Source organism: Polyodon spathula, chromosome 37 (assembly GCF_017654505.1).
Source record: "Polyodon spathula isolate WHYD16114869_AA chromosome 37, ASM1765450v1, whole genome shotgun sequence".
NCBI lineage: Eukaryota > Metazoa > Chordata > Actinopteri > Acipenseriformes > Polyodontidae > Polyodon > Polyodon spathula.
In genome coordinates, this window is record NC_054570.1 from 3,110,615 (window position 1) to 3,127,690 (window position 17,076).

General features: G+C 39.9%; 1 protein-coding gene across 1 annotated transcript in view; it reads left to right on the forward strand.

Moving 5' to 3' along the window:
• The first annotated feature begins 10,871 nt into the window (after positions 1-10,871).
• The window catches only part of LOC121304179 (tenascin-X-like), a 42,364-nt gene continuing 36,159 nt past the window's right edge, over positions 10,872-17,076 (forward strand). The window contains exon 1 of the mRNA XM_041235147.1: positions 10,872-10,996. The gene's annotated coding sequence lies outside the window, so the exon portion shown is untranslated. The remainder of the gene's footprint in view (positions 10,997-17,076) is intronic.

Sequence of the window (17,076 nt, forward strand, 5' to 3'; positions counted from 1 at the left end):
AAACCTGCCCCCCTTATCTCCTCCCCCTTCTCCCATGTCTCTCAACCCTCTCCATCTCTGTTCTCCCCCTTTCTTCTCCCCCTTCTCCACTCTCTCAACCTTCTCCAACTCTCGTCTCCTCCTCTCCCCCTTCTCCCGTCTCAGTCAACCCTCTCCAACTTTCATCTCCCCCTCTCCCCCTTCTCCCGTCTCACTCAACCCTCTCCAACTCTCATCTCCCCCTCTCCCCCTTCTCCCATCTCACTCAACCCTCTCCAACTCTCATCTCCCCCTCTCCCCCTTTTCCCATCTCACTCAACCCTCTCCAACTCTCATCTCCCCCTCTCCCCCTTCTCCCATCTCACTCAACCCTCTCCAACTCTCATCTCCCCCTCTCCCCCTTCTCCCATCTCACTCAGCCCTCTCCAACTCTGATCTCCTCTCCCCCTCTCTCTCAACCATCTCCAACTCTGATCTCCTCTCCTCTCCCCTCCCCCTCTCTCTCATCCCTCTCCAGCTCTCGTCTCCCCCTCTCCTCTCCCCCTCTCTCACTATGCCCCTCTCCCTGCCTGCTTGTTAAATGGAGCTCCAGACACAAAGACTGGATCCTTGTTTCAGAACTATAAAAACCCCACAGCACCATAAATCAAAAGAAAAAAAAACCTCATTAAACGTATGGCTGCCTGCGTTCAGCGAGCCTCGTGTTCCTTATTCAGCTCCTTGCCAGTAACACTCACACAGAAATAGGGTTTCAATCAATGAGAAACAGAGGGCTTTTGATGAGTGGTTAGTTAGCAACACAATGTCCAACACATTGAGAAAGACTTCTAGTCAGCACGTTTGTTTTTATTTATAGCGAAGACTCTGGAAATGTCGAAATGTTTTATATTTATATTGAAGACACTGAGAAAGACTTCTAGTGGAAACGCTGGCTATTCAGTGTATACAGTTTCTGTCTAAGTTTAACACTGTGTGTTCAATAGTTATGGACGATAGAGACACCTTTCCTACAGTCAACATTGACTATATGTGTCCTTGATAGAGCATGGCTTGCTATTGGAGTATAGCATGGAGTCTCTTGTAGGATTTTCATTACTAAGAAAATGGATTTTAAAAATGGTTCAAACTTCTTTAGATGGGGTACTGGTGGTAATATTGCTAGCGCTAGTTGGAGGCATGAGAATTTTAAAAGAATTGTCAACCATCTATTAAACACAGTCAGGCTGAATTTAATTTTTTTTCTGTTTGTTCAATATTGAAGACATTCAAAAAGATGAAAGTGTCCTTTAAATATGTTTCGTATATTTATAAAAATCAATGCGGACGACATGCAGGAACTGTCTGGGTTTGGTGCTGTGCTCGTAGGTTGAGGAATTCAGAAGAGTAAAGATGTTTGCATGGTCTCTAAACCCATCCTGATTAACTGCTGCCTACTCACATAGAAAGCACAATGAAAGCATGGTAAAGCATAGCAAGGTGTGATAAAGCACAGTGAAAGAATGATAAAGCATAGCAATGTGTGATAAAGCACAGTGAAAGCATGGTAAAGCATAGCACAGTGTGATAAAGCACAGTGAAAGCTTGGTAAAGCATAGCAAGGTGCGATAAAGCACAGTGAAAGCATGGTAAAGTGTAATGAAGCACAGTGAAAGCACAGCAAAAGTGTGATAAAGCACAGTACAATGAATAGTAAAGTGTAACACAATGCAATGAAAGCATAGTTAAAAAAAAAACAGACAAGCACAGAGGGATGATAAAGACTGTAACAATTTTTAAAAGCATGGCAAACCAAGGCAAACCTGGGTCTCTCAGCTCCTGTCTAACCGGGCTCTATATACACCCCTCCCCCTGCTTGTAAAGGCACAGCCTCTCCTGTAGGGGGCAGTGTAGAGCAGTTTAAACCCTGCCCTGGGTCTCAGCTCCTGCCTAACTGGGCTCTATGCTCACGACCCCCTCGCCCTGCTTGTAAAGGTATTTCTCAACATGACGAGTTTTATTCACCTATAGGGGGATGTAACCCTTTGAGGAATGCAGTGTGGAATTAGTTAAGCCCAGTTTTCAGCATATGGAACCCATTAAATGTGACACGCATCTCTGTAGGTGCAGAAAATAACAGTGCACATGTGTTTCAATGAACAGTTATGGTGCTTCTAGCTATCATTACAGTAGAATGTGTTAACCATCTGCCTACAAACACAATGGCTGTCTGGCAGAAGCTGTGCTCCACTTTATTCATAACTAAAAACACTCAGGACTGCTGCATTTAGAAATACTAAAAGAGACTTCAGACACCGTTGAAGAGTGTTAGACTAGAATTACATTTGAACTGCAGATCACTAGATTAGACTGCACTGGAATGATATATTGTAGCTGCAGTTTAAGATTAGTAGACTAGACTGCATTGAATTACATTGTAACTGCAGTTTGAGATCACTAGACTAGACTGTATTGAATTACATTGTAACTGCAGTTTGAGATCACTAGACTAGACTGTATTGAATTGCATTGTAACTGCAGTTTGAGATCACTAGACTAGACTGCATTGAATTACATTGTAACTGCAGTTTGAGATCACTAGACTAGACTGTATTGAATTACATTGTAACTGCAGTTTGAGATCACTAGACTAGACTGTATTGAATTGCATTGTAACTACAGTTTGAGATCACTAGACTAGACTGTATTGAATTGCATTGTAGCTGCAGTTTGAGATCACTAGACTAGACTGTATTGAATTACATTGTAACTGCAGCTTGAGATCACTAGACTAGACTGTATTCAATTGCATTGTAACTGCAGTTTGAGATCACTAGACTAGTGCACTCGGCTTGTATATATAGTGTGTGAACCAGATGTGTACAATATCCTGCAAGGCATACTGAAAGATGGCAGCTATTGATATATTGCTCCAGTTTTTAATAGCGCATGTTTTAGATTCTTACATATTGCTGTGGAAGAAAGCACTGGGAGAGCACTTTGCTAATTTAATGAATATATTTCTTGAAAGCCTACAGGAGGAGAATGCTGTTTACGCAATTCTGCACGGTTCTCTCTAATGTCGACATTAAACAAAGTAATTTGAGAAGAGACTGAATATATTTAATTTTGTTGTGAGTTTTGTCCAGTTAGGCTTGGATTCAGGAGTGTGACCAAACTTTCTACCAGAGCTTCAGCTTCAATCATTATAACAAGCTAAAGTGTGCACAGTGAACTGTTCATCTGGTATATATAAACAGGAAAGAGAGATTTGAGTTTCTCAAAGCAGGATGAGTTATATCTCTAGCCTCCAAGATAAGCTGTCTGCCTTCCAAGGGGCAGCGATGCCAGGCCAGGCACCAGCTGGCAAGGCCCAGGCTTTGGATGTGTGCTAGGCCTCATCGGACAACTAAACTGTTGAAATATGTGAGCAGTTACAATACAAGCTACAATGCAATTCAATACAGCCTAGTGATCTGAACCTGCAGCTACAATGCAATTCAATACAGCCTAGTGATCTGAACCTGCAGCTACAATGCAATTCAATACAGCCTAGGGATCTGAACCTGCAGCTACAATGCAATTCAATACAGCCTAGGGATCTGAAACTGCAGCTACAATGCAATTCAATACAGTCTAGTCTAGTGATCTCAAACTGCAGTTACAATGCAATTCAATACAGTCTAGTCTAGTGATCTCAAACTGCAGTTACAATGTAATTCAATACAGTCTAGTCTAGTGATCTCAAACTGCAGTTACAATGTAATTCAATACAGTCTAGTCTAGTGATCTCAAACTGCAGTTACAATGTAATTCAATACAGTCTAGTCTAGTGATCTCAAACTGCAGTTACAATGTAATTCAATACAGTCTAGTCTAGTGATCTCAAACTGCAGTTACAATGCAATTCAATACAGTCTAGTCTAGTGATCTCAAACTGCAGTTACAATGCAATTCAATACAGTCTAGTGATCTCAAACTGCAGTTACAATGCAATTCAATACAGTCTAGTCTAGTGATCTCAAATTGCAGTTACAATGCAATTCAATACAGTCTAGTCTAGTGATCTCAAACTGCAGTTACAATGCAATTCAATACAGTCTAGTCTAGTGATCTCAAACTGCAGTTACAATGTAATTCAATACAGTCTAGTCTAGTGATCTCAAACTGCAGTTACAATGCAATTCTAGTCTAGTCTAGTGATCTCAAACTGCAGTTACAATGTAATTCAATACAGTCTAGTCTAGTGATCTCAAACTGCAGTTACAATGTAATTCAATACAGTCTAGTCTAGTGATCTCAAACTGCAGTTACAATGTAATTCAATACAGTCTAGTCTAGTGATCTCAAACTGCAGTTACAATGCAATTCAATACAGTCTAGTCTAGTGATCTCAAACTGCAGTTACAATGTAATTCAATACAGTCTAGTCTAGTGATCTCAAACTGCAGTTACAATGCAATTCAATACAGTCTAGTCTAGTGATCTCAAACTGCAGTTACAATGCAATTCAATACAGTCTAGTCTAGTGATCTCAAACTGCAGTTACAATGCAATTCAATACAGTCTAGTCTAGTGATCTCAAACTGCAGTTACAATGTAATTCAATACAGTCTAGTCTAGTGATCTCAAACTGCAGTTACAATGCAATTCAATACAGTCTAGTCTAGTGATCTCAAACTGCAGTTACAATGCAATTCAATACAGTCTAGTCTAGTGATCTCAAACTGCAGTTACAATGTAATTCAATACAGTCTAGTCTAGTGATCTCAAACTGCAGTTACAATGCAATTCAATACAGTCTAGTCTAGTGATCTCAAACTGCAGTTACAATGCAATTCAATACAGTCTAGTCTAGTGATCTCAAACTGCAGTTACAATGCAATTCAATACAGTCTAGTCTAGTGATCTCAAACTGCAGTTACAATGCAATTCAATACAGTCTAGTCTAGTGATCTCAAACTGCAGTTACAATGCAATTCAATACAGTCTAGTCTAGTGATCTCAAACTGCAGTTACAATAATTCAATACAGTCTAGTCTAGTGATCTCAGCTTACAATGCAATTCATACAGTCTATAGTGATCTCAAACTGCAGTAAATGTGTGCAATACAGTCTACTGTGATCTCATCTGCAGTTACAATGCAATTCAATACAGTCTAGTCTAGTGATCTCAAACTGCAGTTACAATGTAATTTACAGTCTAGTCTAGTGATCTCAAACTGCAGATCTCAAAGCAGTGATCTCATGCAATTCAATATCTAGTCTAGTGATCTCAAACTGCAGTTACAATGCAATTCAATACAGTCTAGTCTAGTGATCTCAAACTGCAGTTACAATGCCAATACAGTCTAGTCAAACTGCAGTTACAATGTAATTCTGGCAATGTAATTCAATACAGTCTAGTCTAGTGATCTCAAACTGCAGTTACAATGTAATTCAATACAGTCTAGTCTAGTGATCTCAAACTGCAGTTACAATGCTCAATACAGTCTAGTCTAGTGATCTCAAACTGCAGTTACAATGTAATTCAATACAGTCTAGTCTAGTGATCTCAAACTGCAGTTACAATGCAATTCAATACAGTCTAGTCTAGTGATCTCAAACTGCAGTTACAATGCAATTCAATACAGTCTAGTCTAGTGATCTCAAACTGCAGTTACAATGCAATTCAATACAGTCTAGTCTAGTGATCTCAAACTGCAGTTACAATGTAATTCTAGTCTAGTCTAGTGATCTCAAACAGCAGTTACAATGCAATTCAGTACTGTCTAGTCTAGTGATCTTAAACTGCAGTTACAATGTAATTCAATACAGTCTAGTCTAGTGATCTCAAACTGCAGTTACAATGCAATTCAATACAGTCTAGTCTAGTGATCTCAAACTGCAGTTACAATGCAATTCAATACAGTCTAGTCTAGTGATCTCAAACTGCAGTTACAATGTAATTCAATACAGTCTAGTCTAGTGATCTCAAACTGCAGTTACAATGCAATTCAAGTACAGTCTAGTTCTCAAACTGCAGTTACAATGCAATTCAATACAGTCTAGTCTAGTGATCTCAAACTGCAGTTACAATGTAATTCAATACAGTCTAGTCTAGTGATCTCAAACTGCAGTTACAATGCAATTCAATACAGTCTAGTCTAGTGATCTCAAACTGCAGTTACAATGTAATTCAATACAGTCTAGTCTAGTGATCTCAAACTGCAGTTACAATGCAATTCAATACAGTCTAGTCTAGTGATCTCAAACTGCAGTTACAATGCAATTCAATACAGTCTAGTCTAGTGATCTCAAACTGCAGTTACAATGCAATTCAATACAGTCTAGTCTAGTGATCTGCAGTTACAATGCAATTCAATACAAGTCTACTCAAACTGCAGTTACAATGTAATTCAATACAGTCTAGTCTAGTGATCTAGTCAGTGATCTGCAGTTACAATGTAATTCAATACAGTCTAGTCTAGTGATCTCAAACTGCAGTTACAATGCAATTCAATACAGTCTAGTCTAGTGATCTTAAACTGCAGTTACAATGCAATTCAATACAGTCTAGTCTAGTGATCTCAAACTGCAGTTACAATGCAATTCAATACAGTGTCTAGTGATCTCAAACTGCAGTTACAATGCAATTCAATACAGTGTAGTCTAGTGATCTCAAACTGCAGTTACATGGGTCCCAAGTTTCCTCACCAGGATGCTAGTTCAGAGTATTTGTTGAGTTGGCAGGGTCAAATCAATAAAAGAAAATGAAAACAACAGCATTGATTCATTTAAAATAATGTAATTTGCAGCTTGAACACATCAATGAATGGAGTGAACAGAGTCTGCTGTCGGTCTGCAGGGTTTAATGTCAATTCCTACATCGTTCTAGTGATCCTAAACTGGTTCAAATGTTGTTTTTATCATTACTAAACCATGGTTCTTTCTATATGATTTTAAAAAGCACAGGTTGTGAGATTTTCAGTGACCAATACCTTTGCCCTCAAAGCCAAGCTGTCTGCCTTCAAAGAGCTCTGAGGCCTGGCTTGCTACCAGCTGGCGAGGCCCAGGCTTTTAAAGACCGCTAGGCCTCTGGCTTCAAAACAGCCAAAATCCCACAAGAGTGGTCAAAAGCAAGTGGTTATGGTTAGAGAGAGAGAAGAACGTGTGTAAAATATCAGGACTTTCTTTCGATATTGAATTCTCCAGGTTTCTGTGAATGGTCCGAGTGTGTGAAGGGAGAAGACTGGCCAGGAGATGCTGTTGGCAGGATTTGAAAGCGTGTTTGTCATGGTGCGGCCCAGGTATCCAGGCTGCCCTGAAAGCCTGCATTCACTCTCACTTTGAAAGTAAACAGAAATACAAAAACAATAATTTTAACTCAAAACGACAGGAATGCTGTTGATGCAAGTGATCCAAAAGCTAATGAGCTGAGCTGAGTCTGGAAAATGGAATTATATTCCTTCCACCAGATCCTGGATGAAGAGGAAGTTATTTCAGGTGTGCATATTATATATATATAGAATATATATATATATATATATATATAGAGAGAGAGAGACGGGGTATATATAGAGAGAGAGAGAGAGAGAGAGAGAGAGAGAGAGAGAGAGAGAGAGAGAGAGAGAGAGAGAGAGAGAGAGTAATGCATGGGATGGTGTATAAATGAGATTGCAATGCCCACCCGGGTATTACATGACCCCAGAGGGCAAAGCCCAAGCTGTTTATCCAAGCATCCCACCCCAAGGGTGAGCATTCCATTCTCATGTCACACACCACCCCATGCAGTATTTTATATAATCCCTGGTGAGCAGTTTTCTTCCCAGCTGAGAAGCGAGCGAGAGAAGATGTGTGAGATGACTATGTGAGGTACGGATGGAATTCCTCTCAGTTTGACGGCTCACGCTGGCTGAGGTCGCTCTGTTGCTGCTGTTGATGAGTGCGTGTTTCCTGTATCAACCTGCAGACCCGCTGTGTCCCTGCTCACAAGCTGAGGTCCTCCGACTCTGGCCTGCTTGTTATCCCCAAGCAAAAGTGCATCTCGCTTGGAGAACGCTCATTTAGCTTCATGGCTCCAACTCTGTGGAGCTCTCTCCCAGCTTTGGTGCATGATGCTCCCACCATCGCTCGCTTTAAATCAGCTCTCAAGACCCACCTGTTCTATTTTGCTCTCCATGCTCTTTAAGCCTGATACCTGCTATTAGCTGCTGTGTTGCTGCTGCTATCATGCATTCTGCACTTTCCACTGTATTTAATGTACTATTTCATGTATTATGCTGCTATCATGTATTATGAACTTTCCACTGTATTTAATGTATTATGCATTGTTTTTTTTTCTGTATTTCATGTATGATGCATTTCTCTGTGTTTAAAGTATTATGGATTTTCTTCTAACTGCATCTTGTAAAGTGCTTTGCGATGGTGGTCAACTGTGAAAGGTGCTATATAAAATATGGATTGATTGAGTGTATGCGCGCGTGTGTGTATGCCTACAGAAGACTCCCTGTGCACAGTTTAATGCTTTCCTCAGCTATATCTAATAGGCTTTAAAGCTTTTCAATTTTGTGCTAAAGAATAATATTTATTTGATCTAGCATTAAAAACGTAACAAGCCTGGGGAGTCAATTTGGATGAAGAGAATTCTTGTGAGCAGAGCAAGTGTTTAACGCCAGTCCAAGCAAAGCAAGGCGGGCGAGCCAATGAAAACGTCCCGTGCCCCCCGTTGCCCCACCCCTCCTGTAGAGGTGGCATGGAAAGGAGTGCGAGGGTATGTGAAACAGGCCTGGCATTTTAGTGTCGGAATGTTTTTTTCCACATACTGACAATGCCCCTCTTTCTCAGCCCTCTGTCCTGGGACAGTAGGACTCCTTGTCTCTTTTGAACTTTTTAACACCCCCCCCCCCCACACACACACACACACGTTCCTCTGTCACCAGCCAGATTTCTTGATTTATTTCCTCAGGGAGGAGTTGATTTTGGATGCCTCACTGTTTAGACACCAGTCACCAGTTTCAATGTCATTCTCATAATGAAATCATGTGACTACACCGAGGGACCCCTGAAAGAGCAGGTTGTCTGAATGCGTCCAGTCATCCTGAGTTCTTCTTATTGCAGTCACTCAAAGATGTCTTTTTGATAAGCCAGTGTTGCTTTTTGAGTCCATGCAATGTTGGCAACCAAAGAGTTTTTAGATGGCCTGGCTCAGATTTCTATACATTGGCTCCTGCGAATAAGAGATTAGCGAAAGGGATCTGCAGAAGTGTGGTTAGCCCTCCTTTAGAGGGGGAAGAGGGGGTCCTTTACAAGAGAATTCTGTCGTGATTATAGAAGTATGTGTTTATTCTGCTTTGCAACAGTAACTGCAATATGGAATCTGGAGTTTTATAGATGCTGTCAAATGACATAGTGTAGAAAGCAGCTGCACGATCCACTTTGGACGCAAGCTGGAGGAATAGTTGTGCTGTTGCTAGGCTACCTAAATATGACGTCTGGTCTGGGTGGCCAAAGGGTAATTTCATTTTACATAATTTATATGTGTATAAAGGTGATGATTCTACAGTGGAAGCTTTGAGTGAGAGACTCTGCCCCCAGTTAGGCTGCTTGTCTCATAAAAGAAATACATCAGGTTTTCTTTCCAAATTACAAAAAGTCAATTCTTGTTAACTTGAACCCTAACCAATGAACTGCTGCTCCCAAAAAAGCAACTGACTGCTGGTTACATGTTGCAGGTAGCTGAGCTGCTACTGTAATGCATAAGATTTTAAACTGCAGCTACAATATATTGCTAGTCTATTCTAGTGATCTCAAACTGCAGTTACAATGTAATTCAGTACAGTCTAGTCTAGTGATCTCAAACTGCAGTTACAATGTAATTCAATAGTCTAGTCTAGTGATCTCAAACTGCAGTTACAATGTAATTCAATAGTCTAGTCTAGTGATCTCAAACTGCAGTTACAATGTAATTCAATACAGTCTAGTCTAGTGATCTCAAACTGCAGTTACAATGCAATTCAATACAGTCTAGTCTAGTGATCTCAAACTGCAGTTACAATGCAATTCAATGCAGTCTAGTCTAGTGATCTCAAACTGCAGTTACAATGTAATTCAATAGTCTAGTCTAGTGATCTCAAACTGCAGTTACAATGTAATTCAATAGCCTAGACTAGTGATCTCAAACTGCAGTTACAATGCAACTCAATACAGTTTAGTCTAGTGATCTCAAACTACAGTTACAATGTAATTCTAGTGCAGTCTAGTCCAATGATCTGCAGTTATAATGTAATTCTAGTGCAGTCTAGCAGTGCTTACATTAGTTACAATAGTTTAAAACTCCTCTTTAATTCACAGCTATATATCAACTTTGCACTTCCCCCAGGACGCACGTTTTATAAGCTGGTTGAGATGAACTCATAGAAATTGGAGGACCGTCAATTCTATGTAGCAGGGCAATGCCTGACTAATTGCATTACATCAGGGGAAGAGAGAGAGATTGCAGCTATTCTGCAGAAAACAGCACACATTTCTGAGCATGTAGCTCTAGAGAGATGTGAGAGAGACACAATTTTAACCACTGCACTTGCATTTGATTCTGTGCTGTACAATAAAGGCAATTTGAAATCGAGAGAGGAAGGGAGAGACCAGTTACCTAAGGTCATCTCCTCTCCCTCTCGGTGTTTCTCATTCCCTCTCTCCCTCCCTCTCTCTTCTCCCCTTGCTTTATGTATCCTTCTCTCTTTAAATTTTAATAAAAAATTCAAATTGTCTTTACTTACATGACACGTCATACAAGGATTGCCATAGTTAAAGCAGCAAATGTACAGAAATATTTAACGTCCCTCTCTCCGTCTCCCTCTCCCGCCCTCCCTCCCTCCCTCCCTCCCTTTCTCTATGAGGGGTGTGAATATCATTCCCTCGAACAAGTGCTACCTCCTTCCTCCTCTCTCTCTCAGTCACTCTCTCACAGACTCTCACTGTGAACTGATAAGAGACAGATAGAGAGATTGGCAGGGAGACCGAGAGACCGAGATAGAGAGATAACTGTCTTCATCGTTGACAGGTAAGGGTTCTTCATTTTAAACCTAAACTCAGAGCTGGGCTCAGAGCACTCTTAGAAATGGGGTTGATCACGTTTCCATTTTCTTTAACAAAGATGAACTGGAAAACAAAAATATAATTTGTGTCACGTTGCAGTAAAAAATAATGACAGCAAAAACACCCAGATGCCATCAAATTACTCGTTGAAGAAGGAGAGAAACTTTCTTCTATACAGTGTGTGTTATTTATTTCAGGCATCAGTCATGCATTGATTACATTTGCTTGATATCATTTTGCATCTCTAATAAATTCTGTTATCTGAGCAAATATGAACATGGCCATTTTTGCCACTGAAAAATACAAAAGTAGAGATACTGATGTTGATGAAGGCACTAGCTGAATCATTGGTCTGCTTGACTCAGTCTCTTCTAGTGCCAGTAACACTGATGGAGGCACTAGCTGAAACGCTTGTCTGCTTGACTCAGTCTCTTCTAGTGTCAGTAACACTGATGGAGGCACTAGCTGAAACGCTTGTCTGCTTGACTCAGTCTCTTCTAGTGTCAGTAACACTGATGAAGGCACTAGCTGAAACGTTTGTCTGCTTGACTCAGTCTCTTCTAGTGCCAGTAACACTGATGAAGGCACTAGCTGAAACGCTTGTCTGCTTGACTCAGTCTCTTCTAGTGTCAGTAACACTGATGAAGGCACTAGCTGAAACGCTTGTCTGCTTGACTCAGTCTCTTCTAGTGTCAGTAACACTGATGAAGGCACTAGCTGAAACGCTTGTCTGCTTGACTCAGTCTCTTCTAGTGCCAGTAACACTGATGAAGGCACTAGCTGAAACGCTTGTCTGCTTGACTCAGTCTCTTCTAGTGTCAGTAACACTGATGAAGGCACTAGCTGAAACGCTTGTCTGCTTGACTCAGTCTCTTCTAGTTTCAGTAACACTGATGAAGGCACTAGCTGAAACGCTTATCTGCTTGACTCAGTCTCTTCTAGTGTCAGTCACACTGATCACTTGTCTGTTCATTATTAAAATTGTTAGATATAGTTTGTAGTTCACATTTCCTAAGTGGTAATAATATCAATGTGGATTTTAGCATTTTGCATTGAATGTTATGGAGTGTTTCAATACTTTTGAGCACCACTGCTAAGAGCACGATTGATCCTAAGCACTAGGAAAAAGCAAGAAAAGAAAGAGGGGAAGAAAAGTTTCACATTTTCATTTTCAAATGTTGTTGAAACAATATTTATTCTTCAGATTTTGTCATTAAATTATTGTCACACACACACACACACACACACACACACACACACACACACACACACATATATATATCTATATATATATATATATATATATATATATATATATATATAATATATATATATATATATATATATAATTATTATTATTATTAGCTTAAGTCCTATATTCTAGGTCTATACGTGTATCTAACTATCTGATCTGATAGCTCTAATAAAATAGAAACGACTATGATTAAGTTCATCAATGAAAACAACTTAACGATTAACAAATTATTATTATTATATATATCATTAAGGTTATCGATTAGCATATAAGTCATTACTATTATATGGTTAAAATACGTGTCATTATTATGTGTCGGGCGATTTATACAGTATTCCAATAGCTTGTATTCAGTATTGATGAACACCTATGTTTGCACAGGAGAAACACAGCCGCTAGTTGGAATTCAAGCAAGCCAGAGTAAAAATCAACGTTTGTCTGCAGCACAGCGGCTGCCTCCAGCTGCTTGTTTCTCAGCTTCAAAAAATAAATGTACATGAAATTCAAAGACAAACGCTTTGGTTAGAAGCAGAGGCCAGTCCTCTTATCCTAGGCAGTAGGTTTCACAGATTCCAATAGCTGCACAAACCAGTTCTTCATTCTCTCCCTTTTCCTGTTTCTTGTTCTTTAAACCGAATGACTGCAGATAGAAATCTTTCTCTTTCTTGAGCCCTGAAGATGCTGAACTACTGGCAGCCCCTTCTTAATCTGCTTCTATCAGTCACTATTATTATTATTATTATTATTATTATTATTATTATTATTATTAATAGTAGTATTGCTGTGCAGCTTCTACTTTGGAACAGGTTGGTCCCAAACTTTATTATATTAATTGTGTTTAATCAAGCTGGTAATAACACCTGGAATGGGTGAACCAGCGATGCAACAGGATTCTAATTTCCACCACCCTGTTGTGTGTGTTCTGCATGATTCGCTATGGCGCTTTTTGATTAAAACGTTATTTTTCAGGCTTAATAACTATTCCAGCAAAACATTTTCCAAAAATGACCACCAGGGGGGGCATGCAGCTCCCCTCTGATTTCCCTTTTTACTAACTGACAGCAGCCACAGCGCTAAAACCTCTAAACCTCATTCCTAAAAACCACCAGAAATTAACTCAGCATCGAAAAGGCCATTAGCTTAGTAACCCTGCTAAATAATGCTGAGGCAGAAACAGCACTAGATAATTATAGTGAAAGCACACAACATGATATTAAACGCAGGGATGGGAATGAGACTCCTATTGTACAGCAGATAAACCCATCCCAGGTTTTACTGCAAGCTTGATTAACCCCAGTGTACAGGTAACAAGGTCAGGTAGGTCATATTAAACTCACAGTAAAACCAGGAATAGGTCAGGCTGCTATGAAATGGGAGATGCGTCTCCACCCCTTGAACAGGGAGACAGTGCTATTAGGAGGATGTACATGATAAAAAGTTTAACAGTCACACCTCTATATAAACGCCATAAAGGATTGTAAAATAAGTTCTTAGTTTAACGTCTTTAAGTCTGTATTGATGTTGGTTTTATTACTATAGCAAGAGTTTCTTTCAAAGCTGCTGTTTTCAGACTTCTGTAATGAATGGAAGGGCAGATTTCTTCGGGTATTCTTAGTGATTGAAAACTTCCTTTTTGATTTGAATGAAACTGCATCTGCTGAGCTCAAGTTAGTGCCAGAAGCTGGAACGGCACAATCAGGCTGTGTGTTCTAATCTGAACTGGGGCAGCTCTGTTCTTTCAGAATGGATTGATAGTACAGCTTCTGTTCATCAGATATGATTCTCCAAAAATAGAAACAAACAGTAAGGGGCTAATTTGAGCACAAGCAGCTTCACAACTGGTTCCCCTTTAAAGAATATCAAAGCAGTACACTGCCTCATTATCTTCTCTGTGCTTTACCACACTGTGCTGTGCTTTTACCAAAAGATCCCAAAGGGATCCCAAAGCAGTACACTTTGAGAAGGGGGCTGGTTCATTATCTTCACTGTGCTTTGAGAAGGGGTCTGGTTCATTGTCTTCTCTGTGCTTTGAGAAGGGGGCTGGTTCATTATCTTCTCTGTCTTTGAGAAGGGGGCTGGTTCATTATCTTCTCTGTGCTTTACCACACTGTGCTGTGCTTTTACCAAAAGATCCCAAAGGGATCCCAAAGCAGTACACTTTGAGAAGGGGGCTGGTTCATTATCTTCACTGTGCTTTGAGAAGGGGTCTGGTTCATTGTCTTCTCTGTGCTTTGAGAAGGGGGCTGGTTCATTATCTTCTCTGTCTTTGAGAAGGGGGCTGGTTCATTATCTTCTCTGTGCTTTACCACACTGTGCTGTGTTTTTACCAGGGGGATACCAAGGCAATGTTTTAGCAGGTGCTAGTAAGTGTGGAGCTGTGACCTATTGAAGACCTGTCACCTTTCAGAGCGAATGAAACTGAGGTTTAGAAACAGAAGTGCATCTGTTTCCAAAAACTTGATTTCTGACATGAGTCTAAAAATAACAACTATTCCATTATTACAACTAATTGTAAAACGCTGACACCTCAGCACTGCGTTGATACGGGTTCCCATCACCTCTCTTACACATTATTCTAGACCAGAAGCACGCTACAATAAAACTTGTTCATTCTTTCTCTCTCAAGGGTTTACTTGTATGGGTTATATACATATATACCTATCTCTGCATAGTAACAGGAGCAGAACAGATAAATATTCTACCCGTGAAGTACAGAAGTGGTGCTCCCCCAGTCCAAGAAGTGAGGGGTCGGCGCAGGACTGCTGGGGCGTTGCAGCACACTACCCCCCCCCCCCCCCCCCCCCCCCCCCCAAAAATAAATAAATAAATAAATAAATAAATAAAGACAACCTTTTGAAAATAAATACATCAGCAGCAACGCATACATTAGAGTTATCTGATAAAAGTCTCATCTTATATTATTCGCGTTATATATATAGAATATTGTATAATATTATATATATATATATATATTTTTATCATATAAACAAAACATTCTAAACGTTATTTCAAGTGACAGTATATCCAAACATTTTAATAAATCAATTATGTAACAAGATTAATCAATTTGATTAATAACTCGATTTAGTTAATATTGAAACATATTATCGGTTCAAATTCGTCACGAAACGCGTCGATCGTAGTCATCAATTGTTTTCTTTTAAAAACGAATGTTATCAAGTACAAAACAAAATTTAGTATGAAAACTTTGCTATAAAGAAAACACGCTTGTGCCTCTCAAAACTTAGCCCGCTGTGCAAACTCACTGGTTACAACTCATAAGCGAAAACATCTTTCTATGAAAACACTTTACAGATCAACATCCCAAAAGCATGTATTTATTTATTTTTTTTTAAACTGAAACTTTACCATCTAAAATATATTATTATTATTATATTATTATTATTAATCTATTTATCTATTTTAATTGTTTCAATCCAACAAAAAGAACATGTAGGTGATGCAAAACTTTTGGCCGTAGCTGTGGGGCTTGGCCGTGCTTCACCGGCTGCAGACCGGGCTGCTCCGCGGGAGGAGAGTGGAGCGCTCTCGCTGAAGCAGGTTCTGTTCGGGCTCACGAAATTACGCCTTTAATACCCGGCGAGAAGGGTATCACTGCAGCCTGAAGTCGAAGCTGAAGCCACATATATCTACATAGGAAATGTTAGTCTTGCAGGGCTACTCCATCAAATACCATCCCGCTTTCTGGTGATGGGGCCGGGGGGTGTTGTAACGGTTGATTTAAATCGGGCACACGTTATAGCCCTTACAAAAAAGTGCTAAATTATTATTGTAAAAAAAATATATATACTGTAGCGAAATGAGAATTTTATAGCGATCTCGGTTCTCTGAGGCAGGCGCGAATCATGGATCTCTCGCACTGAAGTATAGCGCAGATACCGCTGTACAAAAGAGCCGGCTCCCTTGCAAGCAGGTATAGCGGGTTTAAGTCTTTGTATGTGATTATGTCACCTACCAGACTTGTGCTTGCGTGCTGCAGTTGGTGATCGTGAACTTGCAATAGGATTTTTCTATGAGGTTGAAGAAGGTGCAGAGGTGTTTGTGTGAAGGATTTTTAGATGAGATTGAAGAAGGTGCAGAGCTGTTTGTGTGAAGGATTTTTAGATGAGATTGAAGAAGGTGCAGAGCTGCTTGTGTGAAGGATTTTTAGATGAGATTGAAGAAGGTGCAGAGGTGTTTGTGTGAAGGATTTTTAGATGAGATTGAAGAAGGTGCAGAGGTGTTTGTGTGAAGGATTTTTAGATGAGATTGAAGAAGGTGCAGAGGTGTTTGTGTGAAGGATTTTTAGATGAGATTGAAGAAGGTGCAGAGGTGTTTGTGTGAAGGATTTTTAGATGAGATTGAAGAAGGTGCAGAGGTGTTTGTGTGAAGGATTTTTAGATGAGATTGAAGAAGGTGCAGAGGTGTTTGTGTGAAGGATTTTTAGATGAGATTGAAGAAGGTGCAGAGGTGTTTGTGTGAAGGATTTTTAGATGAGATTGAAGAAGGTGCAGAGGTGTTTGTGTGAAGGATTTTTAGATGAGATTGAAGAAGGTGCAGAGGTGTTTGTGTGAAGGATTTTTAGATGAGATTGAAGAAGGTGCAGAGGTGTTTGTGTGAAGGATTTTTAGATGAGATAGAAGAAGGTGCAGAGGTGTTTGTGTGAAGGATTTTTAGATGAGATTGAAGAAGGTGCAGAGGTGTTTGTGTGAAGGATTTTTAGATGAGATTGAAGAAGGTGCAGAGGTGTTTGTGTGAAGGATTTTTAGATGAGATTGAAGAAGGTGCAG